This window comes from Somniosus microcephalus, chromosome 5 (genome assembly GCF_052327205.1).
Source record: "Somniosus microcephalus isolate GS21.2 chromosome 5, FLI_Smic_1.0, whole genome shotgun sequence".
In the NCBI taxonomy this organism is placed as follows: Eukaryota; Metazoa; Chordata; class Chondrichthyes; order Squaliformes; family Somniosidae; genus Somniosus; species Somniosus microcephalus.
This window is the reverse complement of record NC_140991.1, coordinates 170,513,492-170,536,087: the sequence shown is the minus strand read 5'-3', so window position 1 is coordinate 170,536,087 and position 22,596 is coordinate 170,513,492. Positions and strand designations below refer to the sequence as shown.

Below are 22,596 nucleotides of genomic sequence, written 5' to 3'. Positions count from 1 at the left end.
TTGTCTCCTCCAGACTCCGTTAGTTCAATGCTCTCCTGGCCAACTACCCCTACTCCACCCTCCTTAAACTTGAGCTTATCCAAAACTCTGCTGTCCATATCCTAACCCGCATCAAATTCCGTTCACCCATCACCCCTGTGCTCCTGGTCCGCCAATGCCTCCAATTTATAATTCTCATCCAAGTCTTCAAATCCTTTCATGGCATTGACTCCACCCCCTCCCATATCTCTATAACCTCCTCCAGCATTACAACCCTCCAAGAACTCTGTGGTTCTTCCAACTCTGGCCTCTTATGTGCCTGCCACTCCCTTCGCTCACCATTGGTGACTATCCCTTTAGCTGTCTCGGCTTTAAGCACCCGATTTCCCTCCATAAACCTCTCCTCATCTCTCACACCGTCCTTTAAGGCCCTCCTTAAAACTTACCTCTTTGACTAAGCTTTTAATCACCCCATCTAATTTCCCCTTCTTTGGCTCAGTGTCAATGATTTTGTCGGATTACACTTCTGTGACTTATGGTTTCTTTACACTCAGACAGAAAATACTTTCTTTGGCTTCTAAGGGAATTCTGTTTTGCCTTGGATAATCGATGGCCTGCTGTTTTCAAAGTTAGGGCACTATTGGAAATTATTTCTGCTATTGCTTTCAGGGTTTGGTGGTGTTTCTTAAAATATTCAAACATCTCTTCAAACTACTCCCGAATAAAGTTGTTTCTAACAGCTTTTCTTGGCAGGCTTGGGGCTGGATTTTGATTGGGGAGGCATGTAGGAGGCGGAACTACAACCTTTGGGGTTGTAGTCCCGCCTCCATCGAGTTGTGGCCAATCCATGCGATTTTCACTTGATTGACCTTGTTGAGCCCGCCCAGTGGGCTCAGCAGGCCAATTAAGGGCCACCTGGCAACAGGTGACATCACAGACTGACATTTCATCTGTCAAAAGCTTTTGACAGATGAAATATCAGCGTTTGACAGCTGTTTGAAGCTGTCAAACACTGGCAATCTGTACTCCAAGTTAATTCCTTCCTCTCAGGATGATTTAGAGATCTCTCCAGAACAGAAAGCTGAATGCTGCAACTTTTGACAGCTCGCGGCCATTCTGCTTTCTGTGCCGGTAAGATGAGGGACTCCCGAGACCTGAAGGAAGGAAGGCTGTAAAGGTAAGTAAATGTAAGTAAAACTTCTTTAAACACTTTACACACACCAAACACACTTACCTCTGAACTCATGCACCCATCACTCGCCTTAACACCAGACATCTTGAACCCTCCAAGCCTTTCAGCCCGACGGTCCGCCTCGCTAACTTGGCGTGGTTTGGAGCTGTCGGGAATCCCACACTTCAGCAATAAAAATAGGGATTAGGCTAAAAACTGCCTGTTAACTACCTGTTAACAGGCAGTTAATTGGCACTAATCCCCATCCCCTTCCCGCCTCGGGGAGGCGGGTCCCTGTGCGGGTCGGGTACCCGCCTCCTTTGAAACTGGCATGGAGGCGGGTTGGGGGCGAGATGGGTTCGTGCCCCCCGATTTTGAGATTTTAACCCCCCACATGCCTCCAATCCCACCTCCATGGCCCAATGAAAATCCTGCCCTTGATGTCCATAATCAGGGAGTGGATTTTAACTTGCAGTGGGTTTCCGGCGGGATCTTGCTGTGCGCAAGTTGCCTGCCCTGTTTGCTTGCATTCCAACAGTGGCTACAGTTTATCTGTCAAATTTAATGAGGCCTGAGCATCAAAATGGTTCAGGCCTCTTTCTGGTGACATTGGCACGGGTGTCCTTATTGCTCCACCTATCATCTGCCCAACGTACAGAACACATCAAAATCACCCCCATAGTTATTGATATCAATATTTATCACTTTTGGCTAGGACAAACTTGTTTTCTCCAGGCTGCAGAGAATATACATTATGATCTGGTATGCAAAAGGTCACTTCAGAAGCATTATTCATATGCAAATACATTTTGATTGCAAAGCAAGTAGAAATTACTCATGTAGAAAGCAAATAAAAACTGCAAAAGTTGGAAATCTGAAACAAAAATGGAAACTTCTGGTATTTTACCTCATCTGCTCTCTTCACATAATCTGACAAAGCTACTGTTTTCATTTTTGAAACCACTCACCAGAATGTTCGCTTTGTCTCAAAATCTTATCAAATTAAAGGTGAAGTTCCTGGAAACGCACAAATAGACAGTTGTCTTCCATCAGTAGGAAGTTTAGGAAACGCTTGCGCTAAGTTGATAAACGTGTTTCCCCTTTTGTTTTCTTATATCCCAGATTTTAACTTCAAATGGTACGAGAGTTATGTTCTAAATCCAGTGGCTGTTTGACAACCTGATGCAATTGTGAGAGTACATATTTGATTTCCTTTGAGTTTCAAAAGGGATGGAAAGTATGGGATAATCTTTCGAGATCCATACTATCTGCAAGGCCTTGTGTTAGAGCATAGTTAATCAGAAACTGATGGGTACGCTGCCCACCATTTTCTATCCACAGATGTGGAGTTTTGGACAATTTTTCCCATATTCTCAGATAATCTTTCTTCAGTTCATCATTTCTTCTAAGATAAGGGCTTGGAGACTCTGTGGGGAGATTTTGAGGCCTCCTGCCCAGCTGAAAATGCTGGGGAATGACTTACCGTCCCTTTCTTGCCATTTCTGTGTCCGTTGGAATCATCCCCGGGCCTACCACTGAGCGGCCAGAAAACCTGCCTAAGTCAGGCGGTAGACCATTTTAATATGCAAATCAGGGTCCTATAATGTAAATAGGACTCCATTTGTCAGTTTAGGGCAGTACTGGGCAGAGCGTGTATCACGCACAGTCTGCTCAGTATCAGCTGGCGGTCCAGCTGAAGGAGTCCACAAGTAAGGTTTACTGTATTGTTGTGGGACTGGGAGGAGAAACAGTGCTCCTCCAGGCTCCAGAAAACCAGCCTGGGTCACTGCCACTCCAGGTTCCACCACCCCACCCCTGCCCCATCATGAGATTAGACTCACTCACCAATAACTTATCTACTTCTGGGTCACAGGTCGACCGGTCAGCCCAACATTGTAGTATCAGGTGGGCTGCCACGGGGCAATTGTATTCTGCCTGCAGCCTGTTGGCCAAATGCTAATGAGACCCGGCCCTCAAAATGGGTCGGGACTATAGTGGGGGGACGGGGGGACAGAATGGCAGGCATGTGTCGCTGGCTGACTGCCTGGAGTCCACACTGGGAGAAAATCTACCCCTGTTGGTCCAACAAATCCCACAAATAAGTCATGTTACAGCTAATCCAGGTCTAGCATTACTAAGAAAATTAGAAAAGGGTTGCATTTTATGTCATTTTTGTATTGAAGAGGTATAAAGTTCTGGAAACCTGTAATTTACTTTATTGTCTATTGCTGTTGCTTATCTGTTATTTTTAACAGATCCATTCTGTAGTTTAGCACCTAGACTGTAGTTTGACAGAATGATTTCTGAAGTCTAGAGATTATGAAAGGACTTGCGTCATATCCAGTAAGCTAAATATAGTAAAAAGGATTTTGTTTGACATCTGGGCAATGCTATACTACCAGATATTGTAAGGTTGCACAGTGGTTCTGATGTACCATCGATAACTCAAAGACAAGGGCCTAGAAATTCAGTTGGGCGCACCAGCCGTTAGCGCCTTAGGAGGAGTAGATCTCGAGCGCTAGGCGATTAGCGCCCGGGCGCAGCGCGATCTGCGCCTCGCCCCAACTTCAGTACACATTTAGCGCCGGCGCAAAGTCTTAGCGCGCGCCCTGCTGCGCGCGCAGATCATGACGTCATTTCCTAGTGCAACGCCCTTTGTGCGCCCCAAACCGGAACTTCACTCGCGCCAGCCCATTGTGCGCCGGGCGGCCCTAACGACTGTGAAGTGGAACGGTACACAGCCGAGGCGGGCCGCGGGGAGCGCTAATTAAAGGGCACTTACCCTGCACTATAAAGGCCAGCCATTTTGCAGCATTCACTCTTGTGCAACGGTTTTTTGGAGAGAGACCAAGGAGGAGAGCTTACTGGTTTGGACCAACACTAGGACAGGTATTTTTGGCTCAGGCCAGAGCTTAGCAATTATCTTTGCCTTCATTGAGAGCTCAGTGTTTGCCAGCATATAATGGGGGCTGCATTGGGTGCCAACGCTGACTTTCAGCCTTATGCCAGAAGGGCTTACAGACGGCGTGAGAGAGTGGCAGCCCTGGCTAGATGCAGAGGGGGCAACAGGCGTCGCCAACTGAGGCCTTACCCACCCAGGGTATACCGCCAGCAGTCCTCCTATCTGACCATGTCTGCCGCGATGTGTGTTAGGAGGCTGCGATTCAGAAGGGAGGTGGTTGCAGACATCTGCCAGCTGCTTCACAGAGATCTGCAGCCACAGCTGATGCGCAGGACGTCTCTGTCGGTGGCAGTGAAGGTGACGGTGGCTCTCAACTTCCATGCCACCGGCTCCTTCCAATCCGCTGCTGGGGACATCGCTAACATCTCCCAGTTCGCCGTGCATTGCTGCATCCGCCAGGTGACCGATGCCCTTTTCAGAAAGAGACATCAATTCATCTCCTTCCCCATGACCCTGGACAAGCAGCAGCAGCGTGCAGTGGGATTTGCAAGAATAGCGGGCTTCCCCATGGTGCAGGGCACCATTGACTGCATGCATATGGCTTTGCGGGCACCTCTGGAGCATGCCGAGGATTACCGCAACCGGAAGGGCTACCATTCCCTCAACGTACAGCTGGTGTGTGACCACAGGCAGCGCATCCTAGCTGTCAACGCCCGCTTTCCAGGCAGCAGCCACGATGCCTTTATCCTGCGACAGACAACTGTGGCTGACATGTTCCAGGCACAGCCTCACCCAAGAGGATGGCTTATCGGAGACAAAGGCTATCCTTTGTGTACCTGGCTCATGACCCCGCTCCGCGCGCCCACGACCCCTGCTGAAGAGGCATACAACGAGAGCCATCAAGCGACTAGGAACATCATAGAACAAACAATCGGCGTCCTCAAGCAACGGTTCCGCTGTCTCGATCGCTCCGGGGGAGCCCTCCAGTATTCGCAGGAGCGAGTCTCCCAATTCGTCGTCGTTTGCTGCATGCTGCACAACCTGGCTATCCGCAGGACTCAGGCACTGCCACCTCACGTTGGACCCCCACCTCAGGAGGAGGAGCAGGAGGAGCATGAGGAGGAGGAGGACGAGGAGTACCAGCCGAGGAGGGAGGCAGAAGGTCCAAGGGCCGCCCGTCGGCGGCTTATTGAACGTCACTTCTAGGCCCCCTGTCAGGGAATGGCTTGTGCCAATGAAAGAACATGATTGCAGCCGCTCCGCAAGCCCTCAGCCGGTTAAGGCAACAAACACTTCAAAGATCAAACATGGACAATGTTAATAAATAAAATGCTTTGTTGTACAAACTCAGGGCCCTTCCCACATGAAAACCAAAAACAGATGAAACCCCCAAAAAACACTCAAACACATTATTCGCTCCCACAACCTGGAGAGGATTAACAAAACAGTGCAACTAAAATGGTCGTCATCCTCGGCCTTCGTAAAAAACAAACATCACATCCTCGGCCTTCAAAAAACAAACATCCAATTCTCGGCCTTCAAAAAACAAACATCCAATTCTCGGCCTCAAAAAACAAACATCCAATTCTCAGCCTCAAAAAACAAACACAACTGGCCACACATTCGACTTTTTGGCCCGCTAGGGCGATGCCTTGGCCATCTTTGTGTGGCCCCTGCCCGCCCTGCTGCTCCTCCTCAAAGTAAGGCCATTGGCTGCTGCAAGGCTGGGGGCAGGCTCCTGAGGGGCACATGCCGTGACGGCAGATGCCCTTGGGGGTCGGCCTAGTCGAGGTCTGGCCATCGAGCGGGCGGCTGTTGAATGCTGCAGCTGTGGCTGGCCAGCATCAGTCGCTGCAGCAGCTCCTGGCAGCTCCACTGGGGGAGTGCCAGTGGCGGCTGGAGGAATGGGGGCAAGCTGGCGGATGGCAGGCGCTCGCTGGTCGCCTGAGACACTGGCACTCGCCCGGGCCAGCACTGCAGCATAAGCACCAATCTGCCGAGGGACAGACCGCTGTGCTGCTGCAGCGCACCGGGTGCCCTGGCGATGCCTGGCTGACACAGCGAGTGTGGCAGCAGTGAGTGCCCATGTTGACCTGTTCAGTGACCTCATCAGAGCACCCAGTGACTGCACGGCACCACAGATCAGCTGCCCACTCGCTGCCTGAGCTGCCCCGAATGCCGCCCGACTCGCTGCCTGCTCTGCCCCGAATTACGCCAAACTGATGGCCTGTGAGGTCCCGGCGTCGGTCACACTCCGAGAGAGGGACTCGATGGCCTCAGGCAACTGTGCCACTACCCCCATGAGCTCCGTGTGCCGGCGCTCCGAGTCCGCGGACAAGTCCTCGAGGTGTTCCATCTCCTCGGCGAAGACTATCTCCGGACTGGAGGCCGGACTCTCCCTCTGGGGAGAAGGCCGCCGAGCTGGCCGACCCTTCCTGCATTGCTGGACGCCGCTGGGCCCAGCAATTGGACTCCCCTCCGACCCTTCCCCCCTCTGGGGAGAAGGCCGCCGAGCTGGCCGACCCTTCCTGCGTTGCTGGACGCCGCTGGGCCCAGCAATTGGACTCCCCTCCGACCCTTCCCCCCTCTGGGGAGAAGGCCGCTGAGCTTCCACCCCCCTCCCGCATTTCTGCAGGCCGCAGGTCCCATGAGCTCCCCTCCCCTCCGACACTTCCGCCACGCTCCCCTCCAGGGAAGACGTGTCCCCTACATTCACATGGGTTGCCGCGGCTGAGGGTTCCCCTGATGGGCCGCCTTCCTCTTGCTCCTCCTCCTCCTCCTCTTCTGAGGGGCTGTCACTGGCAAGTTCAGGGACCTCCTCCTCACCATCTGAAAGCAGGAAGGCACAAGAGTAGCTTTAGAGTGAGGAGAGGGCGTCAGCGAGGGATGCATGAGTGGTGGCATTCAGCGCATTGGTCGGACAGTGTCAAAGGATGTAGATCTGATGCGCAAGTGGGACGAGAGAGGTCCAAAAGGTGATGTCCTTACCATTGGTGCCCAGAACAGGGTCGGCATCTCCACATGCAACGGGGCCAATCACCCGGCCACCCATGATGCGCTCCACGCGATGTTGCAGCTCGGTGAGCAGCTGGATCTGGGGTCGGCCTCCCCAGGTCGCAGTCCGGCTCTTCTTATTATTGGCCAGCTTGGCCTGCAAGAGAAAGGACGGCCTCTAAGTACAGTGTGTAGCCCTGATCTTGTGTGCACTGCCTCCCATGGTGGAATAGCCTGGCCAGTGTGTCGCCCTGATCTTGTGTGCACTGCCTCCCATGGTGGAATAGCCTGGCCAGTGTGTCGCCCTGATCTTGTGTGCACTGCCTCCCATGGTGGAATAGCCTGGCCAGTGTGTAGCCCTGATCTTGTGTGCACTGCCTCCCATGGTGGAATAGCTTGGCCAGTGTGTTAAGTGCAGAATGTGCAATTGATGTTCATGCCTGTCCCATAGCTGCTGCATGAGGGCTGGCCATTAGGGCTTTCAGGTCCCTTTGCCCATAATGTGAGGTGCACATGCAAGGATGAGGAGGACACTGGAAAGGGTACTCACCCTGACAATCCGAGTGAGGTCATTAAACTTTTTGCGGCATTGGACACCGCTCCTGGGGACATCGCTGTTGGCTGACACCATGCTGGCGACATGCCTCCAGGCTCTCCGGTAAACGCGGACCGGCGCCTTCCTGCCATTGTCCGGGTACAAAATATGGCGCCTCTTCTCCACAGCACCAACCAGCACACTCAGATCAAGCTCTGAGATGCGCTGCGCTCGTTCCCGGGCCTTCTGCATGGCTTCAGGCGCTATTTGGGTCCAGCAGCAGTGTTCAGGCCTAGCTGGAGGGCTCCACTATCCAGGGCGTGGCAGCAGACCAAGTCGACACTTCCCCCTTAAGAGCTGGTGTCTGCTGTCAATCACGAGATGGCCGCACCTGCGCTGCGCCCGGCCTGGGCGCTCTCGCTCAGCACCTCCGGCTTAGCGGCTAAAGAGAGGCGTGCAGTGCCAGTTTTAGCGCTCGAGCAAACTCTTTGGGCGAAGCTAATGAATATCGGAGAAGTGGCCTCGATTTTGCGCCAGGCGCAAATGTTAGCGGCCGCCCGACTTTACCGCCCCAAAAGTGGCTACAATGAATTTCTAGGCCAAGGAGTTTAAAGGATTCAACTAAAGGCTTTTAAGCACTAAGAACATTGCAGGTCTTTACACATCAGGTTCGTCTGATAGAATGACTCATACAGCTCTTGAGACCTTTATATGACAAAAGACAGGGGCGTAGCCAATACACACAATAGGAAAAAGGGGGCGGTGCACACAATACAAAGCAGGTAAAACACAGGGGCTGATGAAGGCATATATTTCATCACATTCACCCCTTCTACAGATTTAGTCTGTCCGGGGGGGTGATAGTCCTTCCTGAACGTCGCAACAGTACCTCGGGTTCCGACCGGGAGTCCGTGGTGCCCTTCTGGGCATACCCATGTGTTGGGGGTGTTGCAGGTACTTCTGGGGGTGGTGAGCCTGGGGATGGTGGAGGTTCTTCTGGGGGTGGTGGTGATGGGTCGTCGTCACTTCCTGCCGAGGCGAGGTCCTTTATGGACACGGTGTCCTCACGCCCGTCGGCGTGCTTGACGTACGCGTACTGTGGGTTTGCGTGGAGTAGGTGTACTGCCTCCACGAGGGGATCCATTTTGTGGCCCCTCACATGCTTTCGTATTAGGACTGTCCCTGGGGTGGAGAGCCACGAGGGTAGGGACACTCCTGAGGTTGATTTGCGGGGAAAAACAAACATCTTCTCGTGAGGAGTGGCGTCAGTAGCAGTACACAGTAGCGACCTTATCGAGTGGAGTACGTCTGGGAGGACCTCTTGCCAGCGGGAGGTGGGGAGGCCTTTAGACCTTAGTGCTAAGGTGACCGCCTTCCACACTGTCGCGTTCTCCCTCTCCACTTGCCCATTACCCCGGGGGTTATAACTAGTGGTCCGACTCGTGGCTATCCCCTTCGACAGCAGGTATTGACGCAGTTCGTCGCTCATGAACGACACCCCCCTGTCAGTGTGGATGTAGTTAGGCATGCCGAACTTGATGACCGTGGCACTGGTCATGTCTGGGCAGGGGTAGGTGAATGGGAAGTGGGAGTACTCGTCCACAATGTTTAGAAAGTACACATTGCGGTCGGTGGAGGGGAGTGGTCCCTTGAAATCTAAGCTCAGGCGCTCGAATGGCTGTGTAGCTTTGATCAGGTGGGCTCGGTCGGGCCTGAAAAAAACGGGGCTTGCATTCCGCACAGGTGCGGCAGTCCCTGGTCATAGACCGGACCTCCTCGATGGAATAGGGCAGGTTACGGGATTTTATAAAGTGGAATAGCCGGGTGACCCCCAGGTGGCAGAGGCCATTGTGGAGGCCCTGTAGCCTGTCCCCCTGGATGCTGGCACACATCCCTCGTGATAGGGCGTCGGGGGATTCGTTGAGGGCCCCCAGCCTATATATTATGTCGTACTCAAACGTGGAGAGTTCGATCCGCCACCTGAGAATTTTGTCGTTCTTGATCTTCCCCCTCTGTTTGTTGTTAAACATGAAGGCTACCGACCGCTGGTCGGTAAGCAGGGTGAAGCGTTTGCCGACTAGGTAGTGCCTCCAGTGCCGCACTGCCTCCACTATGGCCTGGGCCTCCTTCTCTACCGAGGAGTGCCTGATCTCGGGCCCTTGGAGGGTTCTTGAGAAAAAGGCTACGGGCCGCCATTCCTGGTTGAGGGTGGCTGCTAAAGCGAAGTCGGACGCATCGCTTTCGACCTGGAAAGGGATGTTTTCATCCACCGCCCGCAGCGCGGCCTTCTCAATGTCGTGTTTAATGCTGTTGAATGCGGCGTGGGCCTCGGCCGTGAGCGGGAAGGACGTTGATTTCAGGAGGGGACGGGCCTTGTCGGAATAATTGGGGACCCATTGGGCGTAATAGGAGAAGAACCCCAGGCACCTTTTCAGGGCCTTGGGAGTGTTTGGTAGGGGTAGCTCCCATAGGGGGCGCAGTCGGTCGGGGTCCGGACCGATTTCCCCGTTTTCCACCACGCAGCCCAGGATACCGAGGCACGTGGTGCTAAAGACACACTTGTCCTCGTTGTAGGTGAGATTGAGTCTGAGGGCGGTTTTCAGAAATCTCGCGAGTTTCGAGTCGTGGTCTTGCTGGTCATGGCCGCAGATGGTGACGTTGTCTAGGCATGGGTAGGTGGCTGTTAACTGGTTCTCATCGACCATGCGGTCCATCTCCCGCTGGAAGACCGAGACCCCGTTCGTTACCCCAAAGGGGACTCTGAGGAAGTGGTAGAGGCGTCCGTTCGCCTCGAAGGCGGTGTATGGACGGTCCTCCGGCCTAATGGGGAGCTGGTGGTATGCCGATTTTAGGTCGATGGTGGAAAACACCCGGTATTGCGCGATTTGGTTAACCATATCCGCTATGCGGGGCAGAGGGTAGGCATGTAGCTGGGTGTATAGATTAACCATCTGGCTATAATCTATCACCATCTGCTTCTTTTCGCTACCCTTAACTACTACTACCTGGGCGCGCCACGGGCTGGTACTGCATTCGATGATACCTTCCCGCTTGAGTCTTTCTACTTCCGACGCAATGAACCATCTGTCCTCCCAGCTGTACCGCCTACTCTTGGTCGCTATGGGTCGACAGTTGGGTGCGAGGTTGGCGAACGGAGAGGGCGGCTTGACCTTCAGGGTAGCCAGACCGCACACTGTGAGGGGTGGCTGGGACCCACCGTAGGTAAGCGTGATACTTTGGTGGTGGCACTGGAAGTCCAGACCCAAGATCACGCTCACACAGAGATCTGGCATTATCAATAGTTTAAAATCTCTGTAATCAGTGCCTTTTACCGACAACATAACTGCGCAGAAACCTGTAATTTTTGAGGTATGAGTCTTATCAGCCATGGCGATTTTGCTGTGTGTGGGGACTATCGTTAGTGAAAGTCGTTTTACCAGGCTAGGATGAATAAAGCTTTCGGTGCTCCCGCAGTCAATCAAGCATTTAACCTTGTTCCCGTTTACCTCTATGTCCATCATCGATTTAGGCAACGGATGCGGCCTCGATTGATCCACTGTGATCGAGGCCACCAGTGGGTCCTGGAGGTCCGTGTAGTCGGGGCAAGATGTTGGATTCCATGAGGGTGGACAAGATGGCGTCCAAGATGGCCGCTCCCACGGCGCGCACGTGGCGGTGGTGGAGTTGGAGGCGGGGTTCCCTCTGCAGACTTTGCTGAAATGTCCTTTCTTCCCGCATTTAAAACAGGTGGTGCCCTTCGCTGGGCACAGATGCCTGGAGTGTTTGTCCTGGCCGCAGAAGTAGCATTTCGGGCCCCGATGCATCGCGGCAGTAGTGGGGCTCCTGGGTGGGGGCTGGGGCTCCGATGGTGCTGGGCTGGCCTGAGACCTGGAAGGTGAAGATGGCTTCCAAGATGGCAGCCCCCATGGTGCACACGAGGCGGAGTGGGCCGCGTGGCCTGAGGAACAGGATTCAGAGTTCCTCTGGGCCATATCCAGCGATCGTGCTATACCCATAGCCTGTTTTAAGTCCAGTCCCTCCTTTTCAAACAGTTTCTGCCGAATGTAATTCGAACTGAGGCCCGCAATAAAGGAGTCTCGGATCAGCTCCTCCGTGTACACGATGGCAGACACGGCCTTACAGTTACATTCTCTGCCCAGTACTTTTAGGCTTAGCATAAAGTCCTCTAGTGACTCACCATGCCGCTGCGTGCGAGTAGTCAGAAGATGCCTGGCGTACACCTCGTTTATTGGCCGCACTTAGTGGGCCTTCAGAATGGTGCAGGCATCCCCGTAGCTGGTGGCGTCTTGGATGAGAGGGGAGACCCGATGGCTCACCCAGTTTCGCAGGATTCCCAGTTTCACGTCTCCAGTGGTGGTTGCGGCTGCTATGGCGGTGGATGAGTTTGCAATGAAAAATTCGAAGCATTGGAACCAGTGTCCGAACTGTGTGGCTGCGTCTGAGGCATGGGGGTCCAGATCCAAGCGCTCTGGTTTCAGGAGTCGATCCATCTTGGTGTTTTAGTGATTAAAATTGATGTGCCATCGATAACTCAAAGACAAGGAGTTTAAAGGATTCAACTAAAGGCTTTTAATCACTAAGAACATTGCAGGTCTTTACACATCGGGTTCGTCTGATAGAATGACTCATACAGCTCTTGAGACCTTTATATGACAAAAGACAGGGGCGTAGCCAATACACACAATAGGAAAAAGGGGGCGGTACACACAATACAAAGCAGGTAAAACACAGGGGCTGATGAAGGCATATATTTCATCACAGGTTCATCGGAAGTAAGGGCTTGCTTATGGGAACAGTCCTTTATGCAGATCACAAGTGAAAATCTGACTAAAACCCAAAAACATAACATTAACCTTTGAAATAGTTTAATCATCTGTAAAGTATTATCTATTGCAGTAGAAATGAATTCACCTCATAGCAAATTGAATCTATACCATCTTTGTTGGTGGATACATTTTACTGATGCATAACCATCCTAGTTTGTAAAATGCCCTGGAAATACATCAACCTGCCCCAAGCATCCAGTTTGTTGGATTCTTTCTTGCTGCACAGGAGACTCCTGCACTTTGTCTATTCTTTGAAGACATCAAAGCAAGTGAAGGAAACTTTGATCAGTAGCCATAGGGAACTTTTAAGTTTTGCCTGCCCTGTCTGGATCTAAGAATGCTTGAGTCAGACCCTTTAAAACTGCCTCTATAGTAGACCATGGAGGAAATAGAGGGAATAATCCTTTGGTAACAGTAACTCCAATGAACTATGACCCTAAATCTCATGGACAGAAGCAAATACATACCTAAAATTCTTTCAGCATTAAACTCATTAAAGGAGTTTTTCCCAAAAGGTGACAAAGTATGACTGTCAGAAGCATTATTTCCTTATTCTCGTTTAGAATAAGAATACCCACAAAGGGTAACATAGGTACATGAGTAGGCTGTTTAGCCCCTCGAGCCTGTTTCACCATTCAATTAGATCATGGCTGATCTTTACCTGAACTCCATTTACCAACCATTGATTCATATCCTTTGATACCCTTACTTAATACTATCTATCAATCTCAGTCGTGAAAATTTCAGTTAACTCAGCATCCACAGTCTTTTGGGGAAGAGAATTCCAGATTTCCTCTACCCTGACTTGAATGAAAAGTATCCTCAAGACCTTTAAGTATGTCAACTGAACCAGCATGAGTACAACAGAGACATCCAGCACCAGATGTTACATGAAGGCACTGGTTAAAACTGAATCATTGACCTTTCTGAAATTGAGTCAAAACCATCAAGAATATTGGGTCAGAACACATTTTAGGATGTTAAATCCTGAATAGCTGCTGGCATGAATAATGTACTGCTCAACCAAGGACTTCCCAGCCTAATTTTAGCTTTGCTATTTGGCCAAACTAATGCATTAAACAAGATACTCCCCAGAGACAGACGTTCAAAAATCACATTGACAACCTCTGATTGTGCTTCCGGTCCATGTACATCAGCCAGAGTTAAGACACTGACTGATGAAAACAACCTCTTTGGAATCAGCAGTGCTGTCTATAACCACACGTATCAGTTCTAACAAATGCAGAGACCAAACGCAGATTGGGTGACCGCTTTGCAGAACACCTCCATTCAGTCCGCAAGTGTGACCCCGGGCTTCTGGTCACCTGTCGCTTTAATTCTCTGCTCCACTCCCACTCTGATCTCTCCATCCTCGGCCTCTTACATTGTTCCAATGAAGCTCAACGTAAGCTCAAGGAACAGCACCTCATCTTTTGATTACGCACTTTACAGCCTTCTGGATTCAACAGCGAGTTCAACAATTTCAGACTATAAATTGGCCCCTGTATTTCTTTCTTTTTCTCTTGTTTTCTCACATGGTAGCTGTTAATGTTGCTGCCATCATCATCCACATATCATCTAGAGCTATCTTTTGTTTCTTAACTTGTCCCATTACCTCTCCTTTTGCCTTGCACTATCATCCCTTTTGTCAGTCAATCTCTTCTGCCTTCCATCCTATCACAGACCTTCCCTTTGTTATTTCCTCCCCTCCTCCCTGCCCCTGCTTAAAAATCCCTCCTCCCTAACCTTTTCCAGTTCTGATGAAGGGTCATCGACCCAAAATGTTGACTCTGTTTCTCTCTTCTCGATGCTGCCTGACCTGCTGAGTGTTTCCAACACTTTGTTGTTATTTCAGATTTCCAGCATCCGCAGTATTTTGTTATTGCAGACCTAAATTTAGATGCTTCTGTTCCAGCAGATGTCTTCCTGACAAAGATGGCAGCTGCAACTTTGGTTAAAGGGCTGAGACAATATAAAAAGACTTTGGGGTGAAATTGGTCAACACCAGTAGCGCCACAACACCAGAATTGTATTCCACCAGAATCTATAGCCGTATACCTCTCACTCTTCCATCAGCTGATCAATGAGGAGTGTAGAAGAGCATACCAGGAGCATACCAGGAGGTGGCATCCTGGTGAAACTACAGCACAGAACTAGCTTAACATTTTGCATGCTCTGTCATAGAGCTTTTGATCAAAGCCAAAATGACTCTGCTCAACACACCTCCACTCAGTGAGAATTGTTCCTTAGAAGTGAGTCTGCAGTGCTGCTTAGCTCTGTCTATAGTGTGCTGCTTACACTGTTCAGCATGCAAAAGCTCTATGGCAGAGCATGCAAAATTTGAAGCCTAGTGTGCCTCTTCTGATCTCATATGGAATTCCCACATTGTTAAAATTGTTTTCAAGCAATGTGGTTTCCTCTTTCATTCCAAATACTACTTTTCCCTTCAACTCTTTATAAATCTCATGATGTGAATACTGGTCTAGTATCCAGAATAGTCTTCTAAAGCCGCTCTCACATTCCAGGATAGAATACAAGATAAGCTTGCTAGGTCTTTCCTCTAATATCAGAAGTTTTTGACCTCTCACTTTCCATTTTAATTTTTCTTATATTTATTTTATTGATGCCGCTATGGTCAGTACTCCTTTGAACTTTCCTCTCTTGTTCCTTCTAAGCTCCTAGTATGCTGTCCTTTATGCTCTTCCTTACATTTCCATTGTGTTTACTTTCACAGGATCTCAAAACAGTCCTCCTCAGTTTTTCCTTCCTCTAACAATTCATAAGATTTAAAAATTTGCTACTCCATCCTGGGGTGGAATCCCTTCCCCATATCCATTTCCTTACTAAGACCATCTTCTTCCATTCCTGCCTCTCCCCCATGGCTGTCAAGACTACAATCTATTCCTTTATTACTTGAAGCTTGCCTTTGTAAAGTCTGTGGGTTGTATAGCGAAGTAATACACAGACTACAAGAGTAACTTAAACAGGACTTTACTATTCGAAGGTCAGGGCGAATCTGCCCAATAAATTCTGCCACAGCACTTATATACCGGTGTGGTCACCGTCGGTATTACAGTATACAGCAGCCAGGATAAAGTAGTGCCACACCTAAAATAGTTCTCTTAAAGGTGGACGGTTACATACAATAGTTCTCTTAAAGGTAGAACAGTTACATACACTACAATCCTCCCTTTTTAGCTTACAACATACTTATTCCCCATTAACATAACATCATAACATATCCAACTTCATGTTACAACAGTTCACAGAGGTAGTCTCTGCGGAAACAGTTCACAGATTCAGTCTCTGCGGGAAACAGTTCACAGATTCAGTCTCTGATCTTTTTGACTTGGTCCGGACCACGCCTCCATGGTGTAGTCGGGTCACCTTGCTAGAGGGACTCATCCCATAGTCCTTCCCTAGACTTAACAGCTTTACTTCCATCACTTCTGAACCAGCATTGCTGACTTTTTAAAACAAACAAAAAACAGTTGGATTGCCTTGGGAAATTTTCCTACTTTCCAACTGATTTGGCTCCGTTCGGGGGACCACGTGTGTGATCGGGTAGAGGTAATAATGGTTCAGATGGTTATCATCTTCTGCTTCGTCTTTTCCTTTTTTGCTTCTTGGAGACTCTCGGGGCTCCATTGTCAGCTGCCAGCTGTAACGCCACCATCTCCCTATGTTCCTTAGACTTTAAGTGATTCATCCTGATTTCGGCACTTTGGGAGTTCTCGGCACAAGCTGGGCAGACCAGGTCCTCGTAATATTCAGTGTCACTCAACAGATCATGGTAATATTCGGTGTCGTCCTGAGCTAGGCCAGCGAGAGGGTCTTCTATTTCCTCCTTACCCAGCTGGACGTTAGCCGACTTTTGTTCCAAATCCCGACATCTGTCCTGAAGAGACTTCATCATGCGTTCAGATTCATCCCGCTTTTTCTGGGCTTCCTGCAAGTCTTTTACTAATGACCTCATTTGTGATTTCAATACTTCAACTTCATTCGGAGATTGATTGATCGGACTATTCAATCCCTCTACTGAAGTAGCTGTTTCAGTATTCTGTTGTTCTACATTGCCGTGCGTCAGCGTACTTTTGGCATCCAAGGGCTGTTCTGCTGCAGACTTCTCAGTCTGGGTTGCCACCTCAGCTCTTCCAATGACTTTTGAGAGCTCCCTTCCCTTTGAAGATTGAGGCTCGTATTTAAGTTTTTCCCATTTTAGAGTTTTATCCCTCAGCATATGAATGAGTTGGCTGACTGTTAACTCTTCTGCCATCATCCTTTTTCCATTAACTACAGGGCTGTTTATAACCGTGCCCTGGAGGAGTTGGCTGACTGTTAACTCTTCTGTCCTCATCCCTTTTCCATTAGCTGCAGGGCTGTTTAGAACCTTGTCCTGGGGCTCCTTTGCTGCTTCTACTTCGCCATCATCCGCAGCCCCCATCATTCGAATTTCCACAAATGAATCGTCCGGTGATGCTGCACCCAACTTCAGTAGGAGCTCGGAAGTCATGTCGACCAACTCAGCTTTTTCTGCCTGCAACCTGCTAACCAGCGCCTTCAGTTGCGGCACATCTTGCTCCACCGGATTGGAGCAAGCCCCTTCAGAAGCCGAATCAGCTTTGATTCGTTTGGCCTCCTCGTGCAGACGGTTTGTGTGCTCCTGCTCCCTTTTCTTCCCCAGCTGCTTCTGTTGTCTTTCCAGATTCTCCCATTCGGTATCATAGAACTTTTTCATTGCTTTCATCTCTTGCTCGAGACGGCAATTCAATTGTTCTAATTGCTGTCGTAATCTGAAATAAGTTTGCGTTCGAGCTCGATGTTCCTCAGTAATATATATGTCTGTAACTTGAACAGACTCAGAATTCTCTGTCAAGCTATGTTGTTGTTGTTCAGAGGAATTCTGTTCTGAAACTTTGTTCTCCTCTGGAGCATAAGCCTTTATGCCCACATTCGTTCTACCAACCTTAGTCAGCAAGTTCATTTTAGACTTGTCTTTCATGCTTGGGCTGGTCTTATCGTCATCCGTTTCAGAGTCTGAGCTGATTGTCTGCCCCGAGTCCTCACTCGTTATTGCTTTGAGGTAGTGTCATTCCATGTCTATTTTCTTGATCCACTCCCGTCCTAGAAGTGGTGGTCCTCCCTCAGGTAGTACGTATAAGTCCATTCCGGGGTGTTCTTTGCCCCTGTCTCTCACCTTGACTCTTATCTTTCCCATGGGGTATACTTTATGCCCTGTGTATGTCTGCAATACGAACTTGGTATCTCTCAAGGGTATATGTGAGAATAGCCGGTTGTAATCCCTTCGATTTATGACTGATAGGGCTGATCCAGTGTCCAATTCCATTCTCACTTGGACTCCGGCTATTTTTAGCATGACCCAGATAGTTCGTAGGTCAGCTTCCTTACACACATTATGAATTCTCAGACTACCCAGTTCCTGGCCGCTTGGGTCTGAATCCGAATTCTGTTCATCTGAACTCTTCTCAACCACCTTGTGTACTTTGTTGTACTTTTCCTGTGATGGCTTTTTTTTTTTGGTTGTTGGTCTTCTTCCCTGACCGGCATACTTTAGCTATGTGACCCAGTTTGCCACATTTCCTACAGTCCTGGTTTTTAAACCAGCATTGGTTCTGGTCGTGTGTTGTCTTCCCACAACGATAACATTTCGTTGCAACCGAAGTAATTTGATCCACACTGAGGACCGCTGCCTTCAGCTGCATTTCCGCAGTTCCTTTCGCTGTAGCTTCGTGTGATGCTGCAATAAGGACAGCCCTATCCAGTGTAAGGTCGTTCTCTTCGAGCAGTCGCTTTTGCGTTCCTTCCTTCGACAACCCGCACACGAACTTGTCTCGCAATGCCTCTGTCAGATTTCCTCCAAACTGGCAGTATTTCGCTAGCCTACGCAGTTCGACCAAGTATTCCACGTTGCTTTCCTCTTTCCGTTGCGTTCTCACATAAAATTTGAATCGTTCCGCCAACATCAGCGGTGTGGGGTTCAAGTGATCCTTCAGAACAGCAACAATATTATCGAAGGTTTGATCCGCCGGTTTAACTGGTGCTAGAAGATGCTTTAATAGCCTGTATGTCTTCGCCCCCATCGAGTTTAGCAAGGTTATAGCTTTATCATCATCCTCTATTTTATTGGCCTCACAATATATCTCAATGCGTTCTACATACGTGGCCCAATCTTCTACCTCGGAATCGAAATCGTTGATGTTACCACGCTTAGGCATCTTCACCTCCCTGATAAACAACAACAAAATATTTCTTTAACTTTTTTTTTTTAATTTTTTTTTTCCAAGGTGGCGGTTTCCCCGCGCTTAACTTCTTTCCCCGCCCCTTTCAAAATGGCGGTTCCCGCTTCTGTCTTTTTCTCCGCCTACTGGCGGCTTCCCGCGGTTTCCCGCGCTTATCTTCTTTCCCCGCCCACTTTCAAGATGGCGGTTCCCGCTTTTCTTCCCCTGGCGGGAGGGGTAAGCTTTTCCCTCGGGCGACGGCCGCTGGCTTTCGGGGTTCGCAGCCTGCTCTTCGGCTTCAGCGTGTTCCCTTCTCTCGGCCGGGCAACCGGCTCTGGTACAACCCGTTGACGGCGAACGGTCTCAGCCGCTGGCTGGATCTCGCTCAGTCTCCCTCGCTCGGGCTCTGTCTCTCCGGTGCTGGGTACAACCCGTTGACGGTGAACAGTTTCAGCCGCTGGGCTGGATCTCGCTCAGTCTTCCTCGGGCTCTGTCTCTCCCGCTCGCGCGGCTCTCGCTCGCTCTCTCTCGGGCTCTGTCTCTCCCGTTCGCGTGGCTCTCGCTCGGGTTCTGTCTCTCCCGTTCACGCGGCTCTCGCTCGGGCTCTGTCTCTCCCGCTCGCGCGGCTCTCGCTCGCTCTCTCTCGGGCTCTGTCTCTCCCGTTCGCGCGGCTCTCAATCGCGCCTCCCAGCCCTCTCGCAATCCGGTGCTTCCCTCCCCGGCTGCGGCTGAGTTCTCCGCGATTTATTTATTTTATCTCTTCCCGCGCCTTACGATCCCGGTCGCAGCGCTTCGTGGCCTCGGTCACCGTCCGACCTTTTTCACCCAATCACTCCTCCCAGCCTCTCGCAGTCCGGTGCTTCCTCCCCGGCTGCGGCTGCGTTCTCCACGGTTTATTTATTTTTATCTCTTCCCGCGCCTTACGATCCGGTTGCAGCGCTTCGTGGCCTCAGTCACTGTCTGGCCTTTTTCACCCCAATCGCGCCTCCCAGCTTCTCGCAGTCCGGTGCTTTCCTCCCCGGCTGTGGCTGAGTTCTCCGTGGCTTATTTATGTTTATATCTTCCCGCGCCTTATGATCCCGGTCGCAGCGCCTCGTGGTCGCGGTATTTGTCCGGCTTTTTTCGCCGTCGCGGTCCAGTCGTCTCACGACGCTCTCCAGCCCGCTTGTACCGCGGCTTCTGCTCCACGCTGCCCCAGTCTCAGCGCCTCTGGGCCCGACTTCTGTCCGGCTCCTTTCCCCCTCGACCGTGGTCGAGTGCACCGCCCTTATCCTCTGTTTATTTGTTTCTATTTTCCCTTTACTCACAGTCACTGTGGCCGACTTGCTTCTCGTGTTGATCGGCTCACTCACCACCGTGGCAGAAGGGACAATCCGTGCCTGTTGCTGATGGAAGACTTCGTGTTTGAAATCTTCCTCCTTTCTTGGTCTGCAGACTCGAGTTTTCTCTCAGCAAAACAACAAGGGCGGGTGCCTCTTTTCAACGCTCGTTTACTTCTTCAGAAGTATTGTTGCCGCACGGTAAGATCGAACTCGTCGCCACTGTAAAGTCTGTGGGTTGTATAGCGAAGTAATACACAGACTACAAGAGTAACTTAAACAGGACTTTACTATTCGAAGGTCAGGGCGAATCTGCCCAATAAATTCTGCCACAGCACTTATATACCGGTGTGGTCACCGTCGGTATTACAGTATACAGCAGCCAGGATAAAGTAGTGCCACACCTAAAATAGTTCTCTTAAAGGTGGACGGTTACATACAATAGTTCTCTTAAAGGTAGAACAGTTACATACACTACAATCCTCCCTTTTTAGCTTACAACATACTTATTCCCCATTAACATAACATCATAACATATCCAACTTCATGTTACAACAGTTCACAGAGGTAGTCTCTGCGGAAACAGTTCACAGATTCAGTCTCTGCGGGAAACAGTTCACAGATTCAGTCTCTGATCTTTTTGACTTGGTCCGGACCACGCCTCCATGGTGTAGTCGGGTCACCTTGCTAGAGGGACTCATCCCATAGTCCTTCCCTAGACTTAACAGCTTTACTTCCATCACTTCTGAACCAGCATTGCTGACTTTTTAAAACAAACAAAAAACAGTTGGATTGCCTTGGGAAATTTTCCTACTTTCCAACTGATTTGGCTCCGTTCGGGGGACCACGTGTGTGATCGGGTAGAGGTAATAATGGTTCAGATGGTTATCATCTTCTGCTTCGTCTTTTCCTTTTTTGCTTCTTGGAGACTCTCGGGGCTCCATTGTCAGCTGCCAGCTGTAACGCCACCATCTCCCTATGTTCCTTAGACTTTAAGTGATTCATCCTGATTTCGGCACTTTGGGAGTTCTCGGCACAAGCTGGGCAGACCAGGTCCTCGTAATATTCAGTGTCACTCAACAGATCATGGTAATATTCGGTGTCGTCCTGAGCTAGGCCAGCGAGAGGGTCTTCTATTTCCTCCTTACCCAGCTGGACGTTAGCCGACTTTTGTTCCAAATCCCGACATCTGTCCTGAAGAGACTTCATCATGCGTTCAGATTCATCCCGCTTTTTCTGGGCTTCCTGCAAGTCTTTTACTAATGACCTCATTTGTGATTTCAATACTTCAACTTCATTCGGAGATTGATTGATCGGACTATTCAATCCCTCTACTGAAGTAGCTGTTTCAGTATTCTGTTGTTCTACATTGCCGTGCGTCAGCGTACTTTTGGCATCCAAGGGCTGTTCTGCTGCAGACTTCTCAGTCTGGGTTGCCACCTCAGCTCTTCCAATGACTTTTGAGAGCTCCCTTCCCTTTGAAGATTGAGGCTCGTATTTAAGTTTTTCCCATTTTAGAGTTTTATCCCTCAGCATATGAATGAGTTGGCTGACTGTTAACTCTTCTGCCATCATCCTTTTTCCATTAACTACAGGGCTGTTTATAACCGTGCCCTGGAGGAGTTGGCTGACTGTTAACTCTTCTGTCCTCATCCCTTTTCCATTAGCTGCAGGGCTGTTTAGAACCTTGTCCTGGGGCTCCTTTGCTGCTTCTACTTCGCCATCATCCGCAGCCCCCATCATTCGAATTTCCACAAATGAATCGTCCGGTGATGCTGCACCCAACTTCAGTAGGAGCTCGGAAGTCATGTCGACCAACTCAGCTTTTTCTGCCTGCAACCTGCTAACCAGCGCCTTCAGTTGCAGCACATCTTGCTCCACTGGATTGGAGCAAGCCCCTTCAGAAGCCGAATCAGCTTTGATTCGTTTGGCCTCCTCGTGCAGACGGTTTGTGTGCTCCTGCTCCCTTTTCTTCCCCAGCTGCTTCTGTTGTCTTTCCAGATTCTCCCATTCGGTATCATAGAACTTTTTCATTGCTTTCATCTCTTGCTCGAGATGGCAATTCAATTGTTCTAATTGCTGTCGTAATCTGAAATAAGTTTGCGTTCGAGCTCGATGTTCCTCAGTAATATATATGTCTGTAACTTGAACAGACTCAGAATTCTCTGTCAAGCTATGTTGTTGTTGTTCAGAGGAATTCTGTTCTGAAACTTTGTTCTCCTCTGGAGCATAAGCCTTTATGCCCACATTCGTTCTACCAACCTTAGTCAGCAAGTTCATTTTAGACTTGTCTTTCATGCTTGGGCTGGTCTTATCGTCATCCGTTTCAGAGTCTGAGCTGATTGTCTGCCCCGAGTCCTCACTCGTTATTGCTTTGAGGTAGTGTCATTCCATGTCTATTTTCTTGATCCACTCCCGTCCTAGAAGTGGTGGTCCTCCCTCAGGTAGTACGTATAAGTCCATTCCGGGGTGTTCTTTGCCCCTGTCTCTCACCTTGACTCTTATCTTTCCCATGGGGTATACTTTATGCCCCGTGTATGTCTGCAATACGAACTTAGTATCTCTCAAGGGTATATGTGAGAATAGCCGGTTGTAATCCCTTCGATTTAT

The 22,596-nt window shown here is 49.9% G+C and overlaps 1 protein-coding gene across 2 annotated transcripts in view; it reads right to left on the bottom strand.

The window, feature by feature from the left end:
• The window catches only part of LOC147117434 (histone deacetylase 9), a 1,471,293-nt gene that overhangs the window by 13,136 nt on the left and 1,435,561 nt on the right, over positions 1–22,596 (bottom strand). The window lies entirely within an intron of this gene.